The sequence below is a fragment of the Nycticebus coucang genome, chromosome 19 (genome assembly GCF_027406575.1).
Source record: "Nycticebus coucang isolate mNycCou1 chromosome 19, mNycCou1.pri, whole genome shotgun sequence".
NCBI classification, from domain to species: Eukaryota; Metazoa; Chordata; class Mammalia; order Primates; family Lorisidae; genus Nycticebus; species Nycticebus coucang.
In genome coordinates this window covers 55040353-55059149 of record NC_069798.1, presented here as the reverse complement: position 1 = coordinate 55059149, position 18797 = coordinate 55040353, and the positions used below count along the sequence as shown (strand labels likewise).

General features: G+C 46.4%; 1 pseudogene; it reads right to left on the bottom strand.

The window, feature by feature from the left end:
- The window catches only part of LOC128571721 (O-acyltransferase like protein-like), a 45269-nt pseudogene that overhangs the window by 1793 nt on the left and 24679 nt on the right, over positions 1-18797 (bottom strand).

Here is an 18797-nt window from a genome sequence, read left to right as displayed (position 1 = left end):
TGCTATAGCTCTCCTTTTTCCTGCAAATACAACAAAGAGCAACAAGCCCCCACCCCAAAAAAAAGAAAGGAGGAAAAGAAAAGGAAAGGAAAGTCTTCCTGGAAAGCAAAGACATTGTTTTTGTTGTTGTTGTTGTTCAAGAAAAGAACAAACTGTAGTACTCTGGCAGAACTAGCTGGTGCTTACTCACCATGTTGGTGTCTGTGTAGTGAATAAGCGTCTCCAGGAGCCCGTTGTAGATGATGATCAAAATCGGATGCACCAAGTAGCAGGCGTAACTGATGCTGGCCAGGAAACTCCAGATACCACAAGCAAGCATCTGATTCACCAGACCTAGAGGGAACAGACATTGATCAGGGAAGCCACAGGCCCCTCTCGGGGCCATTGAAGACACTGTCATCATTGTTCTCTTTGGATTCTGCACCTAAGTCTCCGAATGGTTCCTAAGAAAGTTGTTATGCATTAGAATTTTTAAGGAAGTGCGCATACACACATAAAAAGTCCTGTTGCAATAATATGATAAGAGAGATGCTAATATTGAGTTTACTTTCTTAGCGTGGTTTTACCCCCTGAGCACAAAACATTTCACATATAAAATAAGGTATAAAGTCCTTGCACAGAGCTGGGTTCTGGTTCAAGATGTGGGCACAGAAACTGCTAAGCTTGGTGATGAGGCATTTATCATTGTCAGCTTCAGACTCCTCAAGTGTCAGGGAGAGGCTTGCATTTGATCACCTTCTAGGTCCCTTTCAGGACAAATATTCTATAACTTGGTATATTTTCTAGAATTGCACTCTCCCAGATAATAGCCACTCATCCCTGGTGGCTAAAATTAATTTAAATACAATAAAAGTTCTTCTCTGAATAGGATTTATTGCTATCTCTAGTGGGTTGCATAGTGATCCTCTGCAAGATATGTCCACACGGAACTTCAGAATGGGACCTTATTCAGCATAAGGGTCTTTGCAGATGTAATTAAGGGAGGGAACTAGAGATGAGATCATCATCAATTAGGATGGGCCCTAAATCCAGTGATGAGTGTCCCTATAAGAGACAGAAAAAGACACATAGACACAGTGGGGGGACACAGGAAGACGGCCATGTGATGACAGAGGCAGAGATTGAGGTGATGAAGCTACCAGCCAAGGATTCCCAACGCCTGCCAGCAGCTACAAGAGGCTTGAAGAGAGGACGGGACACATTTCTTCCTCAGAATATCCAGAAGGGACCAACCCTAATAACACCTTGATTTTGGATATCAAGTCTCCAGAACTGTGAGAGGATAAATTTCTGTTGGTTTAAGCCACAGAAAGAAAGAAAGTTTCTATTTCTCCTTTGTACAAGCTTCCTTTCAAGTGCACAGTAGAGTATCACGGTTTGGTCAGTTGCTGAGGACAAAATCCTTGGAGCCATCCCAGACTCCTTTCTTTCCCTTGCACCCCAAGGAGTGCTATAAGTCTATCTTAAAAACACACTCTAATCAGAATATCACTCACTCTCTGTGCCACTAACACCCTCAGGAATCTTCCCGCCTCTCTCCCATGAAGCTCTGTGGTCTGCCAATGGAGCTAGTGGCTTCTGCTCTCATTCTTGCCACCCTACAGCCCCATGCAACACCCAGAGTTATCTTTTCAAACCACAAATCAGGGATAGATGGAGAAAGGGGAGATGTTGATCAAAGGGTACAAAGTTTCAGTTAGACTCGTGAAATAAGTATTAGTGACCTATTGCACTGCATGGCGGCCACAGTTAATACTAATGTACTCTATATTTCAAAATTGCTAAAAGAATAGATTTGTAACAACCTCATCACAAAGAAAATGATAAGTTGGTGAAGTGATGGATATGCTAGTTAGCTTGATTTAATCTTCTGCTGTGTGTTTGTGTCTGTATCTAGCCCAAAACATCACATTATAGCCCATAAATATAATTACTATTTGTCAACTTAAAAATAAATTTTAAAAAGCCACAAGTCTGATCATGGACTGTGGTCTGAATGTTTGTCTTCTCCCAAAATTCATATGTTGAAATTCTAACTCCCAAGATAATTGTATCAAGAGGTGGGGCCTATGGCAGGTGATTAGGTCATGAGGTTAGAAGCCTCATGAATGGAATTAGTGCCCTCATAAAAGGATGCTAGTCAGCTAGGTCTCCCTCTGCACCATGTGAGGACCTCTCTAGAAAGTTCCTGTCTAAGAACCAGAAAGCAAGCCTTCACCAGGCACTGAATCTGCTGATACCTTAATCTTGAACTTCCCAGCCTTCAGAACCATGAGAAATAAACTTCTGTTGCTGATACACCACCCACTTTGTGGCATGTTACTATAGTAGCTTAAAGGGACTCAGACTTCATGTTTCATGGCACTTGGAATAAAGTCCAAAGCCTTCTCCTGGCTTTGAAGGCCCTGCCTAACCTAGCTCCTGCCTTCCTCTCTGACTTCACTTCTGGTCTCTCTTCCTGTGATCCTTGGTTCCTATCTTACTGGTCTTCTTGCTATTCCTCACATCCACTAAGCTCATTTCAGTCTGGAGACCTTTGTCTTAGCATTCCGTCTGCCTAGAAGGCTTTTGCACTACATCTTTGCAAATACATCCCCTGCTTCAGATACCTGTGAATCCTTGCTTTATTTTTATTCCTATATTTATCTGCATCTGAAATTATAAATTTACTTGCTTAATATGATTCTGAATTAGTTGCCTGTGACCACTGTAACAAACTGCCACAAAAATGGTGGCTTGAAACAACAGAAATATATGCTCTCATAGTTTTAGAGGCTAGAAGTCCAAAATCAGTATCACTGACCAAAATTAAGGTGCCAGTAGGGTCCCACTTTCTCTGGAGGCCCTAGGGAGAATCTCTTCCTTGTCCCTTTCAACTTCTAGGTGGCTTTTGGCATTCCTTGGCTTGTGGCCACATCACTCCAATCTTCAAGGCCAGCACCTTCCAGTCTCTCTGCTCTGTCTTCCTATCACCATCCCCTCCATGCCCTAAAGCAAACAAAACCATATTCACACTGGAAGCGATTGTTGACTCCAGCAAACTATTCATCACATTAAATTCATGTTGTTAATTCGGAGTTTATTGGTTGCATAGTTTTATGGTTACTTTATAAATTTGTTTTGGCTTTATAAATGCATGTGCTATGAACATAAAAACTTGTGTCCAGGTTTCTGTTTATTTTTTTTTTTAGGTAAAATTAGAACAAAACTAATTTAGGCCAATACCAAGGACCCAAACGAATTCTTACTTCTTTAGAATGGGCCCATATAATACTCAAGTTTGAAGACCGTCACTATAGGTGACAGAGCACCACTGAAGGGTTTTCATTGAAGGAGTGACATGATGACAAGATAACTCTGGCAGCTCAACGGAAGACAACGTTGACTAACAAGATTATCATCGTCCACATTGATACCAGCCACAGATGGTTGAAAAGATTCGTTGAACCATCAAGATCCCTTCTGGTCCCGAGAGTCTCAATCATTCTGCAAATGTTCCTTTTTTTAATAAAATTATCATGCGGACACATATTCACTACTCCTACATTCATCTACCAGTCAATTTTGATATGTGTTTCTATTTTTTTTTTTTTAGAGACAGGGTCTCACTATGTTGCCCAGGCTGACATGCAGTGGCTATTCACAGGTACAACCACAGCTCACTGCAGCCCTGAACCCTTGGGCTCAAGTGACCCATCTGCCTCAGCCTCCCAAGGAGCTGAGACTATAGGTATGTGGTCAATCTTGATGTCTTGTAGACAGTGTTGGAGATACAAACCTAGACATCAGTTGCACCTATAATCGTGGGTTGGCTAATGAGCTTCGAATGATAAACTGTTCAAGAATAAACAAAAGGGCTTGTTCGTCACCTGGATCCCAGGCTAATGATGGAGAACAGTTCGTAGTTCCACCTTAATGATAATACTGCAAATTCGTAATCTTCTAACTTGACCTAAGTCATTCCTCTCTAATCATCTTTTACATTAGCCAATTATTCCTGATAACCCCTTGCACTTCTCACAGTAGACAGGAATACTGTGTTGTTTGAAGCAACATTATAAATTGCCTGTGCCAGGCCAGGGGGAGTAGTTGTTTACGAGGTTGTATGACAGCCCAGGGACACTGTCACAGAATAGTGAGGGAGCATTAGGGTTGTTGTCTTGTGACCCAGAGTTTCCTGTAAATGCAAATACACCAGTCAGAGGAAATGCAGCCCATTTCCTCTTTAACATCACTTTTCTGTATAAGTGAAAGCTTTTAAAATCAAAATATTCAGAAACAAATCCCTGATGGTTATATCAAAATACTGATAAAATGTAGGAGCAATTTTAATCTGGGAGAGATCCTATCCCTCAAAATGAAGAACGTAGGCTTTAGACTTCCCACTTGTTCCTGGGTTTTTTCCTTGCTCAACCACCTGCCGGCTGTGTCCCCTTCACTGTGTCACTTCATCTCCACGCACAGTTGTTCTCATTAAGAAATAGAGCTAATGATAGGTCTGCCTCACGGGGGGTTCAGTGTTGCCTGGATCCCGGGGTGGGGCTTTCCACGAGGCCTGGTAAACAGCATGTGCTCAATAAGCAGAATCGTTGATCACTTAATTACACCTCTCTTTAAACTATGATTTCCGACTGCTTTGCTGGGCCTGGCTGGTTTTGGTTCACAGGCTAAGTTTAAACTCCTGATTTTTTCCCTGGAGTCTAAAGCTGTCACGCCTCCGCCAGGGTCTGCTTTTCCTGCTTCTCCTGCTTCTGGGTTTCTGGGGAGTTTGGGACCAGAGCCCTGACTGGCTGCTTCCTGCCAGTCCTTGCTGACACCCCAAGCACCCAGTTCTCACTTCATGCCAAATAAGAAGAAAGGAGAGAAAGCAGCAGGTGACTTGAACACCCATTTCTAATCTGGAGAAGATTCCTTTCTTTCCATTTAAGCCCTTTTCCTGCTTGGCTCCCTGCATGTTGAAAGCTGACTCAACAGAAACAGTTCTCCCAGTTATGGAAGGGGAGCTTGGCAACTATTTAGTCTAATGCCTTCCAGTGGGGAAACTGAGGCCCAAAGTGGTGTGACCAGATGACTTCCCCCCCAGCACTGGCATGTTTTGTTTTTTTTTTCCTCATGACATCACTTTGCCTGAATTCTCTTCCAACTTCTAAACTAGCTCCATTGGAGAGGCTGCAACTTTTTCTTTCAGAACCTGCATTTGTACATCTATCTGCGTAAAATTCTAAAAAAGAATATGTGGAATATTTTCCCCCAAAATATAGACCAATTGATGTTTTTGAGTATCGGTTATTCACCAACCATGCCATCAAATAGAAGTCCCGCCGGGTACGCTTCTCAAGTGTTAAATTTGTCACCTTTAGAGGAACAGTGTGTGATCCAGGTACAAATCCTAGGGGGACGTCATACCTCCATAGCCTCCCTGACAGGCAAAAAGGACCCAGCCCACGGCCGCTGCCCACAGGGTCCAGTACAGGGCTTGGTAGAGGGCTGTGGCCACTGGGGAGGAAGCAGAGGCGTTGTCACTACGTAGCCAGAGCCACCACTGCCAACAGGGCAGACAGGGAACACGTCCACCCCAGCAGGGCCTGCACCTGCGGGGAGAGGAGAGGCGAGTCCAGCCACTTGATTCCCTCCTTTTACACAAACTTACCTTTTCAGCATCATTACTGTGACGGCAAGTCTTTATTTGTAAACCTCAGTCACTGCACAGATTTAACTAAAATAAAAGGTTGTTTAACTAGAACGGGATAATGAGACAGGAACGTTTGTGGTGGCAGAGTTCTGTGCCTTGACTGCAATGGTGTGGTTACACAAGACTGCACACGTGACAAAATGTCTGGAACCAAATGCATGTGCGCGCACACACACACACACACACACGTGAAGGCACAGACTTCTGGTGGAGGTAAGAGCTGTGGTTTGTGCCAATGTCAAGTTCCTGGTTATGATCAAGCTTATGTCACATGTTCCCAGTAGGGGGAGCTGAGGAAACAGTCTTACAACTTCCTGTGACTCTAAAATCATTTCAAAATGACAATGAAAATAAAATAAAGAAAGGAATGCTCTGACGCACTCCCCCACGCCTAAACTCCCATTCTGTCTCTTAACCAAATAAAGCCCCTTGATGAATTTTACCCCCATGCCCCTAAATGTGAGGGCCTACAGCACACGGCCACTGCCCCGGATGACACCTAAGTCACCAGGGACATAGAGAGGTGGAAGGAATGGGAGAATGGAGACGTTTTCAGCTCAAAGAAAAGCCTCATGAGTTAAATCCTAATATTTGGCTCAATTCAAGATCTTAGATCTTATGTCACCTCACTTGACCTTTTCAGACCCAGACCTGTCATCTCTTGCTTCTCTGCTGCTGTGGTGGCGTCTACACTGCACTGAACCAACATCATATCAGCCCACTGTGTTGGCTCTGAGATGCTCGCCCTAGTCAGGGGAGGAAAGATTACCCCAAGGGGCTCTCCTCTCTAGCCAAGGATCCTCTTTACCCCTTTGCTAAGTCTTTGGCCTAAACAGGCCTGCAGTCTGTCCAGAGTCATCATGGGTATTGTCTTCTTTCTATACTGTCTGTCTTTATTATGATGCATCCTGCACATCCCTCTCCTAGCCCACAGCACATGCCCCTCTTCCACCAGCTTGGATGCCAGGTTATTTTCTAGCTTCTAAAGCTCTGAGTTTGGTCGACTGAATCCCTCTGGGCTGTTTCTCCACCTTGGCTTGGCTTATGTTCCAACTCCGCACTTCCTGGTCCTGATCCTGGCCCTTGAAGTGACCCCCAAATGCTCCCTCTTCATCTGGGATTTTCCCTTTTTCTCATGCCCCCCTCCCAAGGCTTCATGTAACCTGGCCTATGTTGAAGTGTCTCATTCCCGGCACTCTGTTTTAATCTACAAGGGAATTGGGCATCTCCAGGGAAACAGCCTAATTTCCAATCTATACAAAAAGTCACATAGCGCCTATATATTTATTCCTTCTAGTTAAGTCCTCTCTCCCGTTCCTGCCAGAAGGAACACAAGATTTTCCAGGGATCATTTCTCTGAAATGTCAGGTGTGGTCCTCACAAAATCTAGGCAGACAAAATCAGGTTCTAGCAGAGGGGTTTGGGGCAGGAGTTGCATCCTAACAGTGCAAGAGAATTCCTGGCCCTGTTTCCATTGACAGCAATTTCTCTTTCATTCATTCATTCATTCATTCATTCATGTATTAAGGGTATTAAGTGCCTTTAGTGAGTCAGGATCTCAGAACCAGATTCTAGTGACTCAGGGGCAAGATGGCTTGTGCCTTCCAGGAGCTCACAGTCTATGAGGTAGAATAATGCTGGACTGCATGCTAAGAATCCCGGTCCAGGAAGACTTCCCAGAGGTGAAAACTTTCGGGGAGCCTTGGAGGCTGAGTAAGGCTGAGACAAGCTCTTTCTCTTCAATGAGGCCACAGGGCTGACAGAGCTGCAGATCTTTGTGAAGACCCTGACAGGCAAGACCATTGCCCTTGAGGTGGAGCACAGTGACACCATTAAGAATGTTAACACCAAAATCCAACACAAGGAGGGCACCTCACCTGACCAGCAGCGTCCCCTATTTGTGGGCAAACAGATGGAGGATGGCCACGCTCTTTCAGATTACATCACCCAGAAAGAGTTCCCCCCACACCTGGCGCTTCCCGTGAGAGGCGGCATCATCCAGCCTTCCCTCGTCTCTCCTTCCCTACAGAGATACAACCGTAATGAGATGATCTGCCGCAAAAGTCATGCTCACCCGCACCCCCGTGCTGTCAACTGCCACAAGGAGAATGAGGCCACACCACTGACCTGCACCCCAAGAAGAAGGTCAAATAAGTCTCCCCCACCTTTCTCCACAGGGCAGCCTCCTGCCCAAGCCCTATAGACCTGGGGCCGCAATAAAGTTGCGCTTTCCTTGACTGGAGAGAGAGAGTGAGACAAAAGGGAAGGGGGAAGGGGGAAAGTGGGAGGGGAGAGAGGAACATTCCAGACAGAGAAGAAATCATGAGCAACTGCATGTGTGTTGGGAACGCCCATGTATGTGTACGAGTGTGTGAGAGAGAGAGAGAGAGAGGACAGAGAGGAGTTGCAGTCAAAGGCGCCATGGGCAGGTGGGTATAATAACACACAGTGCAAGGCAGGGGACGGCAAGAGAGACGGCACGGCCTTGCTGAGCAGATCAAGCCCTATCCTGGGGGTCAAAAGGAAGCCATTGAAAGGTTTTGCAAGGTTCAAGAACATGGCCAAGGTGTTGTTTGGGGAATCTGAGATCAACAGACTGGACTTGAAAAAACTAGTGAAGAAGTCCAGGTGAGAGACAGAAGAGCTTCAACGAGGTCAGCTGGAGAGGCTGTGAGAGGACGGTAGGAGAAGTAATCAGTGGGGCTTGGTGGCCAGTGGCAGGGGGTCATCAGGAAGATCGTGTCCAGGTTTCCAGCTCGGGGCTGGAGAGAGGACTAGAATGATGCCAACATGGCGTAATGATTTAGAGAAGAAAATGTGTGGTCAAGGTGTACCTGGAAAGCACATAACACCTTCTCCCCCTCTGCCCTTCTAGGCCCCTCATGTCCTGATTTGCCAGATAGAACCATAAAATCTGGTTGAGAATCCTGTCTGTATGGGCAGCGCCTGTGGCTCAAGGAGTAGGGCGCCAGTCCCATATGCTGGAGGTGGCAGGTTCAAACCCAGCCCTGGCCAAAAAACCACAAAAAAAAAAGAAAGAGAATCCTGTCTGTAGAAACCATGGAGCATGGCCCGTTCAAAATCCAACCCAATTCACTATCCTCTTCCAGAAAAGGATCTTGCCGTTGTAATCTCACCAGGTATATGTTCCCACACCAGTAGTTTCTTTGGGTGTGTTCCAAGGTTCCTCTGGGGGGGACCCCACTCCAAATCTGGAGCTTAATAAAGGGAGCTCAATGAAGAAAGCAGAGAATCAAGTTCTGGCAAGAGATAAAGTCCTTCTTATTCTTTGGTATGATAATCTACTGCACTGAAATACCCGGCAGTCTGACTCCGCTGCCCAGGGTTTTAGAAGATCCTAGCCAGATGGGCCATACCAGTCCCCATCATACCGTGAGGCTCAGGGGAACTTACCTTGGTTCTTAGAATATTTTTCTGGTTTCGATGCATGAAAATGCTTAGAAAGAGACCCACAAGGAACGGCCCAAACCGGCAGTAGGGCTTGGGGTAGTACTCCAAGAAATACAATGCAGTTGTATTTTCACTGAAAAATACAAGAAAATAAGGAAAATGGTTAAGTTTGATCTGGACATTGAAAAGGAGATCCCTGGAATGTCTATCCAGAAGTAGATTTAATGCATGTTTGTTCATTTCCTCAGAAATGATCTTGCAAACAATGACCTCATGATCCTGCCTTAGGCAGCAGCAGGCTTATCCCAGTTCCACATTCCCCTGGACCCTTCTATCCTGGATCTTAAGGAAATATGATGACTGCTCATTTTAAATGTGTAATTGTTTCTACTGGCTGATATGTCAGGACAGCTCTAAAAATGTAGTGCCCAGGCTGGGCGTGGTGGCTCACTCCTGTAATCCTAGCATTCTGGGAGGCCAAGGCAGATAGATTGCTTGAGCTCAGGAGTTGGAGACCAGCCTGAGCAAGAGTGAGACCCTGTCTCTACTAAAAATAGAAAAACTAGCCAGGCATGGTGGTGGGCATCTGTAGTCCTAGCTGCTAAGGAGGGAATTTCCTCCCGGTGAGGAGGCTGAAGAAAAAGGATCACTTGAGCCCAGGAGTTTGGGGTTGCTGTGAGCTCTGATGGTGCCACAGCACTCCATACAGGGTGAGAGAGTGACTCTGTCTCAAAAAAAACGGTAATGCCGAGGAATCGAGAAATGAACCTAAAGCTCCTGGGGACAAAGGCTGATGCTGGAGGCATATTAGAATACTCTTTCAAAAGTCAGTTGCCTGGGCAACTGCAGAGATTCTGCTGCAAGGTGGGGCTGGAAGCAAGGTGGGAAGTGGAAGGTCCCCAGGTGACGCTGGTGTGCAGCCAGGGTAGAAGACACCTGGGGTAGACATGGTAAGCCTCCTCCACCAGGGCAGATGGCATGATGTGGGGAGGGCAGGGCGCCCTCCTGGTGAGGCGGCTTAGGGCATGGTCCATGCATGTGTGCATTTAATCCACCCACTCACAGATATTACATATATTGAGCCATTCTGGGCCAGAAACGGTTCTGGGCTTTTTTATTTTGAGAGGTCTGCGAAGGCTGCTCTGAAAAAGTGGCATTTGTTCTGACACCTGAGAGACCCGAAGAAGAAAGCCCTACAGAGATCTTAGACTCTAACAGAAAAGCTGTTCCCTCTACCCTGGGGGAACTACACACCCAAAGGCCCTGAACCAGGGGGCTGGGGGACCGGCTTGGCGTGTTGGTCCAGTGTGATTGGTCCAGAGTCAGCAAGTGGAGAGTGATGGGTGAGGCCGGTCAGCAGATGCGGACGCAGCTGATTTTGACTTGTCACTCTGACGGCTGTACTGAGAATAGCAGGTAATCCTATCAATTTTCCCTGTGTGATACACAGGGTGCTTATAAGGAAGAATCGCCACATATGCCCTCCTGGGGAGGTAAAATAGCATGTGGGTACGGTCCCAGGTTCAATCACACTTTACCACTTACTTGGTTACGTGACCCCGGCTTCCTTAAGGTTCCGTTTCCCCTCTGGCATTGGAGCTCACATGCAGAGATTCGCCTCTGGAGGAGAAACTCAGTGCAGCCACGTGGGGGCGCTCCCTTCCTCTGGGAAACACGTCCCTGGGCACTGCGAGTTCAGAGGGGACCCTGCCGCCGCCGCCGCCACCACCACCACCACCACCACCGCCAGCGCAAGTTTAAAGGTTCGGAAGTTTGGAAGCAAAAATGCAATCAACTCTCCAACCCAGACAAAAAATTTCCCACCGAGTTTTTTCCAGGATATGAGGAGCACAGGGCAAACAGCCTGGCCTTCCGCTGCCCTCCCTGGGAGGTCTCGGCCCAGCAGAAACCAGGCGGGGAGCCGGCTTACCTGGCCTCTGTCGGCGACGCGGCTGGAAGGTTATAAGCCAGAGTGAGCAGAGCAGGGGCAGTGAACGATGCCAAGAACAGCATGGCCCCAAGGAGGATGAGGACGTGTTAACTCCTGCAAACAGAAGAGGATGCAGAGAAGGGCATCGTTCAGTGTCTTTCATGGCAACATTTATGGATACAAACAGCTGGAAATCGTGGCAATCAGAGGAGCTTCCTGCAGCCTGCGCTTTGGAGAGGCTGAGGGGGCACAGACAGCTGGGCTGGGGCTGAGTGCCGGGGGAAGCCTTTGGTCTTGACTCTTGGCCATTTTCTAGCGGTGCGACCAAGGCAGGGCCTTGAACTTGAGTGTCCACATCTACGTGGGAATAGCAATAATATCCTTGCCTGCTCCACCTTGAAGCTAACTGTGCAACTCCAAATGAGACCTTGCTTGGGAATGTTCCTTGTCACCTATGAAACCCAATATGGACACAAGTGGGGGTTCATTTAGGAGAAAGGACTGTGAAAGGCAGGGTAGGACACAGGGAACACATGGCACTTGATTCCAAGTTCAGGGCAGAGAGGACAAAGAAGGACGGTGTCCCAGTGTTCCCCTCCCCCACAGCCTGGAGGCAGTACCTGAGACAAATGTCTGGGTGCCCACTAGGTAGTTCATGTAGGAGTAGAAATAAGAGACCAGGTAGTAGAACAGGGAAAGCCAATACAAGTTTGTACTATCAAGAGCCAGTGCTCAATTCCTCCAGAATGTTCTGCAGAGTCTTATGAAATGAGCCTCAAAATTGTCCTGGGAGAAGAAAGGAAGAGGACTTTTCCTACTGTCTTCTGTCACCCATGGGTCGAGGGTGGCCCCACATAAATTAATTACTCCACACTTTGGGATCATGCGTGTATAAGGCCAGGAAGGTCCCAAGGGAGGCCCAGCTGTGGTGCTGCAGAGGTTCTGGGGCAGGACAGATGAGGTTTGAGAAAGAATACAGGCTCAGAGTCTGCTATCCTGTTGCACCTGCTCAGAATCATGGGGACTGGGACTAAGGGGATCTAAAGTGGTATAGAAGAAATGTCAAACACAAGCATAAGACCAACCAGGCACAGCCCTACCCAGATAATGCCTTTGACAATCCTATTCCACTGCTCAAAGTTGCCATGGTTCTCTATGAGGAAGGGATGAGATAAATACCATTCAGTTATCAGCATATTGATTCAGGGAAAAAGTGATTTCCACCCAGAGTGCCAATTTTAGTTTAACATTTGGAAAGGAGGATGAATCCTAGCTCCATGATGCTGTGATTCACTAGTAAATGTCTGCCGAGTGTGGGGAAGTGAAAGGGATGTGGCAAAAATACTGTATATTTTCAGTATTTTTTTCCAAACCCTGTAGCTCGGGTCTCCTTGTATTACTGAACTCTAAAAAGACCTGATTCCATTGGCATTGTACTCAAATATATTCTGTAAATGAAAGAAGCCCTATTGTTTATAGCTTCCTCCATTTAGAAAATGTAGTTGCATAGTCACAAGCTTAGACAGTATGAGCTTTCAGTTGAGGGACTGAAATCTACCTTCCATGACAGCTTCTAGGAAAGATGCTGATGCGGGGCCCAGCCTCCTCAGTCACAAGGACCCTCAAGTGGGTTCCCAGCCAGGTCTAGAAAGGGGTGGGAGGAAAGTACTAAGAACTCATTGTCCTAGGTTGGTGGTAAACCATCCAGTCGGCCATCCCACAAAAACCCACATCCACCCAAGTAAATACGTGTTTAAGTCCCCACCTACTTTCAGGATTTAGTAGTCTGTAGTCTCTGCTACAGATTCTACAGGTCTTTACTAGCAAACTACCATTTCAACTGAACTAACACAGCTTCCTGATATAGAATGTCATGAGCTGAATTGTGTTCCCATCAAAGTCACATGTTGAAGTCTAAATGTGACTTCATTTGGAGAGAGAGTCTTTAAAGAGATAATTAAGGTTAAGTGAGGTCATTGGGCTGGGCCCTAATCCAAGATGACTAGAGGCCTTATGAGAAGAGGAAATTTGGACACAGAAGGAAGAGTATCTGAAGACTCAGGGAGGTCAAGCTTAGTAGCTCACACCTATAATCCTAGCAGTTTGAGAGGCCAAGGTGGGGAGGATCACGAGATCAGAAGGATCAGCCTGAACAAGAGTGAGACCCCATTTCTACAAAGAACAGAAAAATTAGTCAGGCCTGGTGGTACGTGCCTATAGTCCCAGCTACTTAGGAAGCTGAGGCAGGAGGATGGCTTGAGCCCAAGAGTTTGAGGTTACTGTGGTTACTGTGAACTATTAATGATCCCACTGTACTCTAGCCCAGGCAACAGAGGGAGAACATGTCTCAAAAAAATAAATAAATAAGAAGACTCAGGGAGAGGATAGCCATCTGGAAGCTGAAGAGAGAGGCCTCCAAAGAAATTGATTCTGCCAACAACTTGATCTTGAATTTTGGAAATCAATTGCTATTGGTTAAGCCACACAGTCTATAGTGCTTTGCAATGGTGGTACTAGCAGGTTAATACACTGACAACCAAACAACCAGATAGGGAAAGGGTGAATGTTGAAGAGGGCACAGGCCCCACCTCCCCTCCTGTTAGTCCTGTGTCCTTCTGAGCTCTGGGTTGCTAATTGGAACCTCTGGCCATGGCACAAACAGCTTGGTGCTAAGGCAGTCCCCTTGGCCACCTGAGGTTAGCATTTGTATTTTCTGGCTCTCTGGGAGGGCTGCTCCCAGGTAAGTGGGATGGAGAAAGAACCAGAGTTTCAAGCATTGCCCACCACCACTGTTCTCTCAGGGGTATCCATTGTTCGGAAAGGCCCACGTGGGGGCTGTAGCCCAAGAGGAATAAGAAAAGCAGAGGGCATCTCCCTCTGGTCTGACAGACCCCAGGCTGCCACCAAGGCCTCTGTCAGCCCCATCACTCCCTACTGGATTTTTCTTGCCCTCTGCTCACTAAATACCCAGACCAGTAGTCAGAGAATTGGCTCCAAATACTATCTCCGAGGGAAACTGCAGGGCCTGCTGTTTCTCCTCTGCCAGTGCTGGGGGCCTCTGAGGCCTGGCACCTGCCCCGCCCGTACCTGTAGGCGCTGGCCACGGTCTGCGCTCAGCTTCTCCTCCTCACCCACGGGAATGATTTTGAAGTATTTCTTCTTTTTCTATTGTCCATAAGATTTGGCATCATCCTTTTTTTGAAATTATCTTCTATTTTTATTTATAAATATTAGTTGTCTATTTTTTGAGACTTTGGGGAAAAAAAAAAGTTATCTGATGACTCCATACTGAACCTCAGAGTCAAAGCATTCTATAATAGACATACTTTTATCTGACAATGTACATGTTACTTTTTTGCATTATTATTATTATTGTTGTTGCTCAATATTAATGTTGCTCAATATTTCATTGCAGCAATCATCTGATTTCTTTTCTGAATGTATTTACCTTCATTCGTTCTTTACGAGGTTTTTGTTTCTAGTCCTTATCTTAAACATTGTTATTGTTATTAAATTTTAAGCCTTTTTAATTTTGTGAAGGCAAAAAGTGGAAACCAAATAAACACATGTATATGTATATAGAAAATAAATAAAATAACATAGGGAAATGCACATGTTAAAACTACTAAAAGAAAGATACCAAAGTGTACATACAGAATGCTTTCATATATAAAAAGCTGCACAGAAAAAATATCAGAAAAATAAGCACCAAAATATTAGCAATGAATTCATCTTGCCTTGAATGATAAGATGGAGGGATTGTTTTCCCTTTCCTTAATCCTGCTGTTTTCCAATATTCCTTAAATTGAACACAGATTTTTATAAAAAAGAATAATAAATCTCTTAACATATGGCATGGGTAATCCACAAATTATAAGGCTTTCCACAAATTATTGAGGCCTTAAAGTGTTTCTAAAACTAACAAAAATTAAGGTGATAAATGCCCAGTGTATGAAGCAGATACACAAATATATTGCTGAGGACACTGTAAATTACTCTGTTGATTCCACAGAGCCATCCCACACTATGTGACAGGCACCACAAAATTGTTCCTGCTCTTTGACCTGAAATTCCACTCAGAAATCTGCCCCCAAGAAAAAAACTAAGAAAAAATAGTGTGTTCAAAGGCAGTCATTGCAAAGTCATTTATAATCATGAAAAATTGGATGCAATCTAGATGCCCAACCATAAAAATGGTATATAAATCCTAAAATAGACAGGTATGCAGGTTATGAAAATAACATTTATGAAATTTTTATGAACGTGTCAATATGTGGAAATGTTCATAAAAATAGTTACATAGAAAAAGCTGGACATTAGATATTACATATAATAATTCTGCAAAAAACACCCTGACTTGTGTAAGACAAATGTTGGAAGAGAATTTGGAAAGATGAAAAGTAGAACATTTGGTATTTCCTTTTCTGAGAGGTTAATTTCTTCTGCATAGAACTGAAGCCCTTTTGAAGAGTTTTGTGAAAGCAGCCACATGATGGCCAGGCATGTTGGTGGCTCACACCTGTAGTCCTAGCACTTTGGGAGGCTGAGGCAGGCACCTGTAGTCCCAGCTACTTTAGGAGGCTGAGGCAAGAAGATCGCTTGAACCCAGGAATTTGGGTTACTGTGAATTCTGATGCCATAGTAGTCCTCTACCCAGGGCGACAGAGTGAGACTGTCTCAAAAAAAAAAAAAAAGAGAGAGAGAGAGAAAGAGGCTGCATGAGGAGAAAAAGTTGCCCCAGTTAGACTCACTTGCCACAGATGAAGATGAGGAGTGGCGTCCTGAGATGGAACTGAAAATCATTGGCAAGGTACCACGTCCAACCATTGCACTGAAAGAGAGAAGCAGAGGTCATTCCTTCCTTCATTTACCACGTCTGTTCCACACTGTTCACCTGCCTGGACTGGGAGGAAGGATTCAGTTCTTATAATAAGCCTGGATGGCAGGTATTATTATTTTTTAAATTGGAGATTTAAGGCCGGGTGCAGTGGCTTATGCCCATAATCCTAGCGCTCTGAAAGTCAGAGGCAGGAGGATTATTTGAGAAAAGGAATTTGGGAACAGCCTGAGCAAGAGTGAAACCCCGTCTTTGCAAAAATTAAAAAACACAATCCTAGTGAATCTCTTCGGAGAGCTGTGGGAAGTGACGCTGCTGTGTTATAGGGAAGGTGGTATCATTGTTAGGGTGCACCTGGAACTCAGAGGGGTAATGAATGTTGTTCTCTTTTCTTTTCCTTGACCCTAACCTCCACTGTAGGTGGAGAAAATGTGTTCGTTAGAACCAAGGCCTGCTTCAGACAAGCTTGATGGGAACCCCATGGTGGGGAACCCCAGAGCTCCGCCCAGAACTCCCACAAATGATTGACACAGGATCATCCTGCCAAAGCCACAGACTGGCCACGCCTGTGCACAGTGAGGGGGTTACCTGTATTTTTTACTTCAAGGCGGGGAAATTCTGGGGGGCAATTCTCTCCAAGGCTTGAGGTTCCTGGCATCTCTGTTTTCTAGGATCTAAGGTGGACTGGTGGCAAATGGCCCAAGCCAGTCTACATCTGGAAAAACAGCCTAGACTATCTGTGTGGACCCCTGTCACAGACAGGCTGTCTGAGAGGTGGGCCCCACCTGCAGGTGACACAAGCCTGGGGACGCTGCTGGGTAATTGCCACCTGAAGGCAGCTGTCTAGGCAGTGAATAACCATTAGGGTCCCACCAAGCTTTAGTGATTCTCTTTTCAGCCTCGATTTTAAGATATATGTGGAATTTGTAACGTGATTTAATTAAAACGATTTTATTTGCTTCAAGTCTGTTATGAGGGAATTGGGGCTTTGGGGAACCCACAACATATACATTTTTTTGGATCTTGTTGCTCAAAACCAATTCTGTCAGGTTTGGCTTGGAATTGAGTAGAATGGGGTGCAGTATGGTGAGGGTGGGGTGCAATGTCCCAATCTAGGACAGGCTTTCTGTGCAGAGGTGAAGAAAGTGTCCTCTCCCCTGGGACGATGTGGGCTGGCACAAGACCTGAGACACAGCAGGCTCTGGTGCCTGGGGACACCCCCCGGGACATCTGGCCCCTGGCTGGCCACTGCCTTGATGCTCACTCTCTGCTGCTGGCAGGAGCTGCCCCTGCCATGTAGACAGGTGTAGTCTCACCCCACCCTGGGACAGGAGGCTGCCCTGCTACCCTCCCCGCCCCCACACAGCATCACTGTTCCTGCAGAAAATATGCCTGAAGGAAGGGGCAGAACTTTCAGGCTGGCCCTGGGAAGTTCAGTAAACCGTGTGAACTAAGACCCCGGGTTACAGCCATCTGTGTGAGACTCACCGCATTCTGGACCCACACGAAGTTATTCAGCAACAGCAGATTTGTCCACCAAGCTTGGCGGCAGTTATTCCAGTGGAATTTGGGCACCTCCCAGACAGGTCCCCAGGGAACAAGAGAGAACAGTCCCACCAACAGGCACACCAAGTACATGTGCAGCGGCTGCAGCCTGGCAGGAAAGAGCAGGAAGGAGAAGGGGGGTCTCCACAAGGTCTCTTGTCCCTTCAGTGGGCAGGTGGCAGGTGGGGGAGAAGATGCTCTAAAGCAGCTTGTACTGGGGGCAACCACCTCCCCTCCACAACTCAGTACTCATGTGTCCGTGGGTTCAAGATCATCCGCTGAGCATCTGTCATGTGCTGGCCCAAGTGCTGCTGGTGCAAAAATACTGTTATTTATTGAGCAAGTCATATGTGGCAGCTGCTGTGCTAGGAGCTTTTAGATCTCTCTAAACCTCCATCCTCTCTGGCTGCTCTGACCTCCACTTCACTGATGAGGAAGTTACTGCTCAAAGAAGGAAGGATGACTTGCACAAGGTCGCCGCCCATCTGAGGTACGAGGAGCTGCCACCAGCTCATGTTCTTTCCTTGTGGCTCACCAGATAGAAACCTCCCTCTGCCCTGTCTTGCTCCTTCACTAAACTTCTTCCTTCCTCTTACCCTCCCTTCCTCCAAGCAAGAGCGGAGGCAGCTACAGAGGTGTCAAGTAAGACATTGGTCTCTGGACCAGCTCTGTGAGGCACAGCACCCCCCAACTTTACATTTTCCAGTAGCCACACTTTAAAAAGCAAAAAGAAATAGGTACAATTAATTTTTATGTGATTTATTTAGGCGCAATGGACTCAGTTTGGATACATTGAGGCTAAATAAATGATATCATCATTAATTGTACCTCCTCCACACAGGAGGGCGCTCTTGCATGGCTTAGTGAGACACTGTGTCCTGGGGAAGAGGACAGTGCCTGGCACACAGCCTGAATACAGAATGAGCGTGTGAACAAATGGTCTGCCGCCTGTCCTCCTGGAGGTAAGCAGGCAGGTGGTAACTCATGACCAAGTACTTACACCAGCAAGCATGAGAAGTCAAAAGGGCCAGACACGTGACTCCCTTTTCTCTGGGGTTACCTGAACCTGTGCATTGGTGTCACTTCCCTCCATTTTCAACACAGTTTTGTCCCAAGGTGGATGCATTCTCTTCCCGGCTCCCACTCCAACCTGCCCCTCTCCCAGAGTCCCTCAACTCAAGAAAGCCAGTGCCATCAGCCATGTTGCCCCAGCCAGAAAATCTCCAAGTCCCTGCTTTCTCCTCTCTCCATTCCCAGCGCCAGTCACCAGTCCAAACCCTGCCCTCCTGCCCAGAGACTGCAGTAATTTACTCACTAGGGCCCTTCCCCCCCACGGTATCTCCAGCACCCACTCCTCTGCCCCCACCAATGCTCCATCTGCC